Source organism: Acomys minous (assembly GCF_964271855.1).
Source record: "Acomys minous genome assembly, chromosome: 20".
Taxonomy (NCBI): domain Eukaryota; kingdom Metazoa; phylum Chordata; class Mammalia; order Rodentia; family Muridae; genus Acomys; species Acomys minous.
The window spans coordinates 15,635,293-15,644,815 of NC_140502.1; positions in this window are offsets into that span (position 1 = coordinate 15,635,293).

Consider the following 9,523-nt stretch of genomic DNA (forward strand, 5'->3'; position numbering starts at 1 on the left):
AGTATTTAATAAAGCCTCTTCTTATTAAAATTTATTTACGGGGCTAAAGAGGCGGCTCAGAGGTTTAGAGCACTGGCTGTTCTTCTGAAGGTCCTGAGTTCAATTCCCAGCAACCACATGAAAGCTCACAACCATCTATAATGAGTTCTAGTGCCCTCTACTGGCCTGCAGGCACACATGCAGGAAGAACACTAAAATAAGTAAATAAATAAGTAAAGGCCGGGCGTGGTGGCACACGCCTTTAATCCCAGCACTTGGGAGGCAGAGGCAGGCGGATCGCTGTGAGTTCGAGGCCAGCCTGGTCTACAAAGGGAGTCCAGGACAGCCAAGGCTACACAGAGAAACCTTGTCTCAAAATACAAAAAAAAAAAAAATTAAATAAGTAAGTCTTTAAAAAAATATTCATGGGGGCTGAAGAGATGGCGCAGCAGGACTGGGGTTCAACCCCCTGCACCCACATGGCAGTTCACAACTGTCCGTAATCCCTGTTCCAGGAGACCCAACACCCTCACACAGACATACATGTAGTCAAAAGATCAATGCACATAAAATAAAAATGAGAAAGTTATTAAAAGGTATTTATGGTCATGGTGAATCTCTGAGTGACCCCCCCTCCACACCCATAACAATCTAACATCCCATCCCTTTGTGGTCTAGAGCCCCCCAAGATTGTGGAAAAATGGGTAACAGAAGAAAAGAGGACACAGATAAACCAGGCGTGGTGGCGCACACCTTTAATCCCAGCACTCAAGGAGGCGGAGGCAGGTGGGTCTCTGTGAGTTCGAGACCAGCCTGGTCTACAAATGGCAAGTTTTGGCGTACACGCAGCAGCAGGGTTCTCCAGTACCCACAGTTCCAACACCAGATTCTGACGTAGGGCCTCTGTGAGGTAATCAAGGCCTGATGGCAGGATCCCCACAAACGGGATTTGTGTCTTGACAGAGACAGACACTGGAGAGATCCTTTTTCTCTCAATCATGTGAGGTTACAGTAATGTGGTGGTCAGAACGGCAACTGTCTCTACAAGTCCACATGTTTGAGTGCTCGGTTGGCAGTTGGTGGGTCTTGGTGGAGAAGGTGTGTCACTGGGGCTGGGTTTTGAGGGGTTTTTTTTTTTCTTTTTAAAGATTTATTTATTATGTATACAGTGTTCAGCCTGCATGTACACCTGCAGGCCAGAAGAGGGCATCAGATCACTTTATAGATGGTTGTGAGCCACCATGAGGTTACTAGAAATTGAACTCAGGACCTTTGGAAGAGCAGCCCTGAGGCATCTCTCCAGGTCCGGGTTTTGAGATTTTATGAACTATGCCATTCCAGTTTTTCTACCCCCCCCTCCCCCCCCCATTGTTAGGGATAATGTCTTTATTACTGTTCAATTGCTGTGAAGAGACACCATGACCAAATTAATTCATAAAAGAAAGCATTTACCTGAAGGCTTGCTTACGCGTTCAGAGAGTTAGCTGGGGGTGAGCATTCAAATACCTGAGCCTATGAAGGTCAATTCTCATTAAAACCACCACAGGCAGAATAAGGAAAGAAAGTTGTTTTCTCTAGATAAGCCATTTTTTGAGATTGTAAGGGAATAGAGAGGTCTGTTCTCTGTGTTTATAATTACTAAGTGGGGTTGTGGTCAGTTGCATTCCTTTTGCAACTTTCAGGAACTGTACAAATAGCTGCTATCCTGGAACTCTGAACCTACTTTAGAGTCTTGAGAAGTTTCTTTCATTTTGTCTTTGGAGATATGGCAGGAGGGATTTCCTTTTGTATATGACTGATGCAAAAATTACTTTTCTTAGTTTAAACACAGAAACTACAGCTCAGATTAAAATTTCCTGGGTGAGCCAGGTGTGGTGGTGCACACCTTTAATCCCAGCACTCCAGGCAGAAGTTGTCAGATCTCTGTGGGTTCAAGGTCAGCCTGGTCTACAAAGCAAGTTCCAGGACAGCCATGCTGTTACAGGAAAACCCCGTCTTGTGCTCTTGGACTCTGCCCTTTTCCATTACTGGTGTTTGTATGTATATTTCTGTGGTGCTGGTAATGGACTTATTGCTGATTTTGTTAGGTTGTTATTGTTGGGGGAAGGTCTTTGTTCTGGGAGGTGTTTGTTTGCTTTTGAGGAGGGTCTGTTAGACTCAGATCTTCAGAGTCTATTCCTGGAAGCCCAGTTGAGAGTCAGAGTCCAGAGTCAATGCAAAAGCAAAGGAATTGTATTGAGCCCACATGCAGGGGTCCACCAAGCTCCGAGGAAATGGGAGACCCCGCTCTGCAAGAGCTGGCAATTAATATACCGTATACAGAAGCAGAACTTAGTGACAATGGTTAGTTAACAAGCGATAGGCTAACAATAGGTGAGCTTTTAGGTGACCGGGGGTCTGAGGTAGTAAATTCTAAGTAGAGATAGGAGCAGTAAATTCCGGGGGCAGGGTTGAGGTGGAGGCTAGTGAAAAATTTTTAACTTGTTCTTCTTAGTTCGCTGTTGCTTTGTTTGCCCTTGTTATCGGCCTGCAATTCTCAACTTGCTTTGCTCAGCTGACAATGCTATTGTTATGATGGCTAAATCCAAGCCACCTGGCATCTTACATTGCTTAGCTAACAATGTTACTGTTATGATGGCTGAGTTCAGGCCACCTGGCATCTTACAGGTCCGCTGTAGCCCAGGCTGGCCTTGAACTCATTATCTTCCTCACTCCCCTCTCCTGAGTAATGGGATTACAGGAATGTTGTAATTGGTATTGGTAGTTCATGAGTGTGTTTGTACATACCTGTGTGTGTTCATGTGTGTGTGTGTGTGTGTGTGTGTGCATGCCTGTGTGTTCATGTGTGTGCATGTATGTGAGTGCAGGTGCACATATGTGTAGCACAGAAGTTTCATCAAGGATTAAAGCCTTCCATTTTGGAAGGAAGCTCTTTAAGACACAGGATGTTAGAAAAGAGCAAAACAATAGGATGTTCTAAAGGCAGTAAAAAAGCCGGGCGTGGTGGTACACGCCTTTAATCCCAGCACTCGGGAGGCAGAGGCAGGCGGATCGCTGTGAGTTCGAGGCCAGCCTGGTCTACAAAGGGAGTCCAGGACAGCCAAGGCTACACAGAGAAACCCTGTCTCAAAACAAAAACAAACAAACAAACAAAAAACCTAAAGGCAGTAAAATAGTCTTAGACTCAGGAAGTAAACAAAGAATTCAGGAAGTCCCTGAAACTGACCAGACGCTCTAGACCCCTTTTCCTCAAGCATATATGCACTCTAAAACCTGCTGACTTTCAGAAGAACTAAGCTGCCTAGCAGAAGTGGGAACCCACTGAATTACTTAGAACACTCTCCGACCTATTGAGCTGCCTACAGTCTGCTGGGTGGCTCCAGGTTCGCAGCTTTGTGAGCTGAAATCAACACTGGGCTAGGCTTTGGTGATGCAGCGATCTTTGAGTCCCTCTGCTCCTGTAAGTAACCCCAATAAAACTCATTAGTTCGCCCAATCTGATTTTGGTTGTATCCTTATTTGGTCTGTCATTAGCTCCCTATGTGAAGTGAGTAGCATTTGTTCCATGTTTTTCCAGGAATCATGTCACTTAACAAACATGTCATGGCATGCCCATGGATACCTGAGACTTGGGCGAATCATGAGTTTTATTGGGTTTATTTATAGGAATATGGGTGGGGAGTAACTTCCAGCATCAGAAATTACTCAGAGACAGTGGTGCATCGTTAAAGGCCATTCCAGCATAGGTAACTGCTCATAGGAGCCTGGAGCCCACTGCACAGCCTGCAGATCGTTCAACAGGTTGGAGAGTTTGCTGCAGTTAGTCTAAACTTTTTTCCAGGCAGCTGGTTGGATCTCAGAGCCATGTTTGCAACTCGGTTGTCTGTGGGTTTTCTCTAAAGCCCAGCTTCCTCCTTCTGAAAGGGACTCTCAGTTTTTATTGTTTACTCTGACAGGGAAAATCCTAATTCATCTGGTCATTTCAGGGACTGGCCTCTCGATGCTATTTTGAGTTGTTTACCTTCTTGTTTCCAGAGCTTTCCTGTAGGATAATATGTTTCCATTTGAGTTTTGGTTTTGGGGAGTTTTGTTTTGTTTTGTTTGGGGGGGGGGTCAAAAAAATAAAACAAAACAAAAAAGACTGTTAGACGTGTAAAAATAATCAGAATCCCCACTATACCCAAGGCAGCATCTGCCAACCAGAATGCAGTGACGTCACTCACTCGAGATAACCAGACACAGTCCTAGAAGCCCCATGATGCCACTGGACAGTGTAGAAGCAGAGACCAAAAGCAAAGCTCTGCTCTGCACATCTGGAGAGACGCCACCTTGGTCTGGCCTACAGCTGGAGGAGACTCTTCTCCCAGGATCCTGATCCGCAAATAAAGAGACTTCTGTTGGAGACTGGAGCTGGCCTTCAGCTATGACACACAGGTGAACAGGCTTTAAGAGTGTGAACTTCTTGTAGGTTTCTAGGACCCTCTGGATCCTTCTATTTCCCCATTCTCCCATGCTTCTCTCACCTAGAGTCCCAATAGAATGTCCTCCCCTCTGTCCTACTTTCCTGGTAAGTGAAGACTTTCATGGGACATGCCCCTTGGGCTAGTGTCCAGATATAAGTGAGTATATACCATGTGAGTCTTTCTGCTTCTGGGTTAACTCATTCATTATGATCATTTCTAGTTCAAGCCATTTGTCCACAAATTTTGGAAATCCCTTGTTTTTAATAGCTGAGTAGTATTCCATAGTGTAAATGTACCCCAGTTTCTTTATCCAATCTTCTACTGAGCAACACTTAAGTTGTTTCCATGTTCTGAGTATTATGAATAAGGCTGCTATAAACATGGTTGAGCATATGTCCCTGTTGTGTGCTGGAGCTTCTTCTGGGTATATTCCAAGGAGTGAAATAGCTGGGTCTTGAGGAAGCCCTATTCCCAGTTTTCTGAGATAGCGCCAGACAGATTTCCAAAGTGGCTGTACTAGTTTGCATTCTCACCAGCAATGAAGTAGTGTTCCTTTTTCTCCACATCCTCGTCAACATGTGTCATCGCTTGAATTTTTTTATCTTAGCCATTCTGATGGGTGTAAGATGTAATCTCAGAGTCGTTTTGATTTACATTTCTCTTATGACTAAAGACATTGACAGGCGGATCTGGGCCCAGGGGTCTGCTCAAACTATGGCACCAGCCAAGGACTATATGTACAGTAAACATCGAACCCTGACCCAGATCTAGCCAATGGACAGGACATTCTCCACAGTTGAGTGAAGAGTAGGGTCTGACTCTTACAGGAACTCTGGTGCCCCATATTTGACCATGTCCCCTGGATGGGGAGGGCCGACGGCACTCAGAGGAAGGATAGCAGGTTATCAAGAAGAGACGATACTCTTTGAGCATATACAGGGGGAGGAGGTCCCCCTCAGTCACAGTCATAGGGGATGGGAGTAAGGGGTAAATGGGAGGGAGGGAGGAATGGGAGGATACAAGGGATGAGATAACTATTAAGATGTAATATAAATGAATTAATTTAAAAAGGGGAGAAAAAGAGTGAACTTCAGGTGATGGCCCTCAACATCACTAAAATGTAACTTTTGTTATACAAACTACAAGGAATTCCATGTCATTTTCTTGGATGGATCGGTATGGGCTCAGGACACAAAAGACCAAGGTCTCAACACAGAAGAGATTTATTTGCCCCCAGAGAGACAAAGGGCAGGAAATAAGAGACCAAGACAGGAGATAGAGGACAAGGGAGAAGTGGGAGGAGAGAAAGGGGAGGGAACAGGAGTATTTGTCCTACAGGGGACACCAAGGATGGCCTCTGGATAGAGCAGACAGCCATGGCCTGTAGACAATGTTGGTGTATGGAGGTAAAAGGGGGACGCCCCAAGTTAGGATGAGGTGTTTCATTTTAGGTGGGTCCAGCACTCAGGAGGCAGAGGCAGGTGGATCGCTGTGAGTTGAGGCCAGCCTGGTTTGCACAGTGAGACCAGGACAGCCAGGGCTACACAGAGAAACCCTGCCTCGAAAAATCACAAAAGTCAAAAATAAAAAAAGTAAAATAAAATGTGGTCTTGGCCGGGAATGGTGGGAAATGGCTTTAACCCAGGCAATGGGGAGGCAGAGGCAGGGGGATCACTGTGAGTTCGAGGCCAGCCTGGTCTACAAAGGACAACTGGAGCTATGCAAAGAAACCCTGTCTCAAAAAGAGACAGAGAGAGAGAGTTGGGTGGAGGGGAGGACCAAGCAAGCCAGGTGTGCTGATGCTTGACCAATCTTAGTACTTGGGAGGCAAAGTCAGGCAGGTGTCCATGAATTTGAAGCCAGCCTGGTCTACAACGTGAGTTCCAGGACAGCCAGGGCTGCCTAGTGAGACCCTGTCTTGGGGGGAGCGGGGAGAGGAAAGGAGAGAGAGAAGGAGAGAGAGAGAGAGAGAGAGAGAGAGAGAGAGAGAGAGAGAGAGAGAGAGAGAGAGAGCATTCACTAGGACAAGAGAAAGATGTCTTGAAAGCATCTCAGAAAATGGCCAGACACTATCTACTCATCTCTGGCTCAGAGGTATGAAAAGATGAACCTTCCCATTGAGAAGGGAACTCCCTAGTTGAACAGAGCCACCACCTAGAAAAAACGTTTCCCCGGTATTCAGAATACTCAGCTGCCCCACGGTCTCTGAGGGTCAAGGCACCTGCTCCAGATGGTGCCAGACAGACACGTAATACTGGCTTTTGCAATGCATGCAGACTTTAAGTAATGAAGGCTCACCACCCGATTTTAAAGGACAGCTTGGGAGTCCAGGCAATGTAGAGTAAGGCCAGAGTCCCTACATGCAGCCCTTGAGAGAACTGCAGGCTTTCTAATGCAAGAAATGGGACCCTGGGGCTGAAAAGATGGCTCAGAGGTTAAGAGTACTAGTTACTCTTGTAGAAGACCCGAGTTTAGTTCCTAGCACTCACAGGGGTGGTTCACAACTATCCATCACTCCACCAGTTCCAAGGACTCAAATACCTTCTTCTGACCTCTGATGACCTCTGAAGGCCCTAGGCACTCAAGGTTGCACATACATGCAGGCAAAACTCACATACACATTAAATAAATGCCTCTAAAAATATTGGGACCATAAATACTGTTAAAAAGAAAGAAAAGAGGAGGCTGGAGAGATGGCTTAGAGGTTAAGAGCACTGTCTGTTCTTCCAAACATCCCGAGGTCCCGAGTTCAATTCCCAGCAACCACATGGTGGCTCACAACCGTCTATAATGAGATCCATTGCCTTCTTGTGGCAGGCAGGCACACATGCGGGCAGAATACTGTACAAATAATAAATAAATCTTTAAAAAAAAAGAAAGAAAGAAAGAAAGAAAAGAATCGGGCAGTGGCGGTGCATGCCCTTAGTCCCAGCACTCAGGAGGCAGAGGCAGGAGGATCGCTGTGAGTTCGAGGCCAGCCTGGTCTACAAAGCGAGTCCAGGACAGCCAAGGTAACATAGATAGACCCTGTCTCAACCCTCCCCCAAAAGAAAGAAAGAAAGAAAGAAAGAAAGAAAGAAAGAAAGAAAGAAAAGAAAAAGAAGCTATAACTCAAGGATTCTTTTATTGGGAAGTAGTTTGTTATATTGGTCATTAGGCTTTGTATCAAAAGGCTAGGGCCCTAAATGCTATAGAGTTGAGGCTCTTATACATCTTTGTCAAATGTCTACATACATTTGTTTGCTTATTTTAAACTACTAGGCAGTAATGGCTAGAATGAGAAGGGAGGGGGAAGAGAGGACCTACAGGAGAGATGTATTCAGCTCGCATGTCCCCGGGGGGTGGAGGTGGGGGGGTCAGGGTTCTGAGTTATTCAGGATGGCTGCTAGGAAGAACAGAGAGACACTGCAGGATGAATCCAGGCTTCTCAAGCAGCAGGGCGTTCAGCCTCTTGAGGACAGAACAGAGGCTGGCAGAGGCTTCCTAGAAGCTCTTTTTGTTATTACACTAATGGCACTTTAAAAAAAATATTTATTTATTTTATGTATATGAGTACACTGTCTGTATGCACACCAGAAGAGGGCACCAGATCACATTACAGATTACAGATGGTTGTGAGCCACCATGTAGCTGCTGGGAATTGAACTCAGGACCTCTGGAAAAGCAGACAGTACTCTTAACCTCTGAGCCATCTCTCCAGCCCTTTGACACTTTTAGCAAGCCAATTTCTGCATACCAAAACTTCAGATCTGATCTAGGGGTTGTCTTGAAAGAACCAGCCCCTTAAGTAATCCCCGGCCATAGGAGACTTCCTGGTTTGCCAGGCCTGTCTCAGGACTAAGTTATGCTGAGGCTCTGAGAAGCCTTCAAAGGACGAAGCCCATAAAGTCTCAGAGAACACTCACTGACAAAAGGGTGCTTTAAAGCTTGGGTGCCATCACTCCTCCAGATTCATGCCAGACCCAACAGTTCCGATACAGTTCTGCTACAGGAGGAGGCATGGACCAGCCTTCGTGTGTGTGTGTGTGTGTGTGTGTGTGTGTGTGTGTGTGTGTGTGTGTGTGTGTGTGTGTGTGTGTGTGTGTGTTGTGTGTATATAAACAGTGATCAAGCCACAGTGCTGTTTTGCAGTAGAGACTCCAATTCCAACTTCTACCACAAGAGGGCAGTGTGTAACGCCCTGAAGTTGAAGACTCCAAGATGTTGGAGACGGATAGGAACATAGCACATAGTAGGTACGTCTGCAGAGAAAAGACACAGACAGTAAGTGGAAACCGTGTGAGAAAGAGGCCGTCTGGGCTGCAAACAGTAAGACCCTAGGGGTACAGGCTGCTGAGCATCACTGAATCTCAATCAAACCACAGCAGCGTGCTGGACGCGATGCTACAAGATTTACTGTTTCTCTTGTCAGGTTCCACCCTCCCTCTGGCTCGCTGCTCCAGTGTTTTCTCCTATTCTTCTCTTTTGGGATGTTAATATTCACCACCCAAAAAAAACAAAACAAAACAAAAGAACTGGGAGGTAAAGGCAAAAGGGTCAAATGTTCAAGGTCGTCAGCTATACAGAGAGCTATTCCAGACTGGGCACAGTGGCCATAGCACAAGCCTTTAATCCCATCACTCAGGAAGCAAGAACAGGGGCATCTTTAAATATGAGGCCACTCTGTTTGCATAGAAAGTTCCAGGACAACCCAGTGAAACCGTGTCTAAAATAAATGATTGTTGATAGATAGATAGGTGGATAGCTAGATAGATTAGAACTACGACTCTTAAAAAAAAAAAAAAAGAACTACGACTCTCGAGGATATGTGTCAAAAATGTATATACCTCAAGGAAACCAGAAAGGTAGCTAAGGTGGTTCCAGGAAGATGCAACGAATAATCTGAATTAAAACAAAAGGTTGGAGCTGCTGGGTGGTGGTGGCGCACGCCTTTAATCCCAGCACTCGGGAGGCAGAGGCAGGCGGATCGCTGTGAGTTCGAGGCCAGCCTGGTCTACAAAGGGAATCCAGGACAGCCAAGGCTACGCAGAGAAACCCTGTCTCGAAGAAGAAAAAAAAAAAAGTTGGGTGTGGGGGATTCA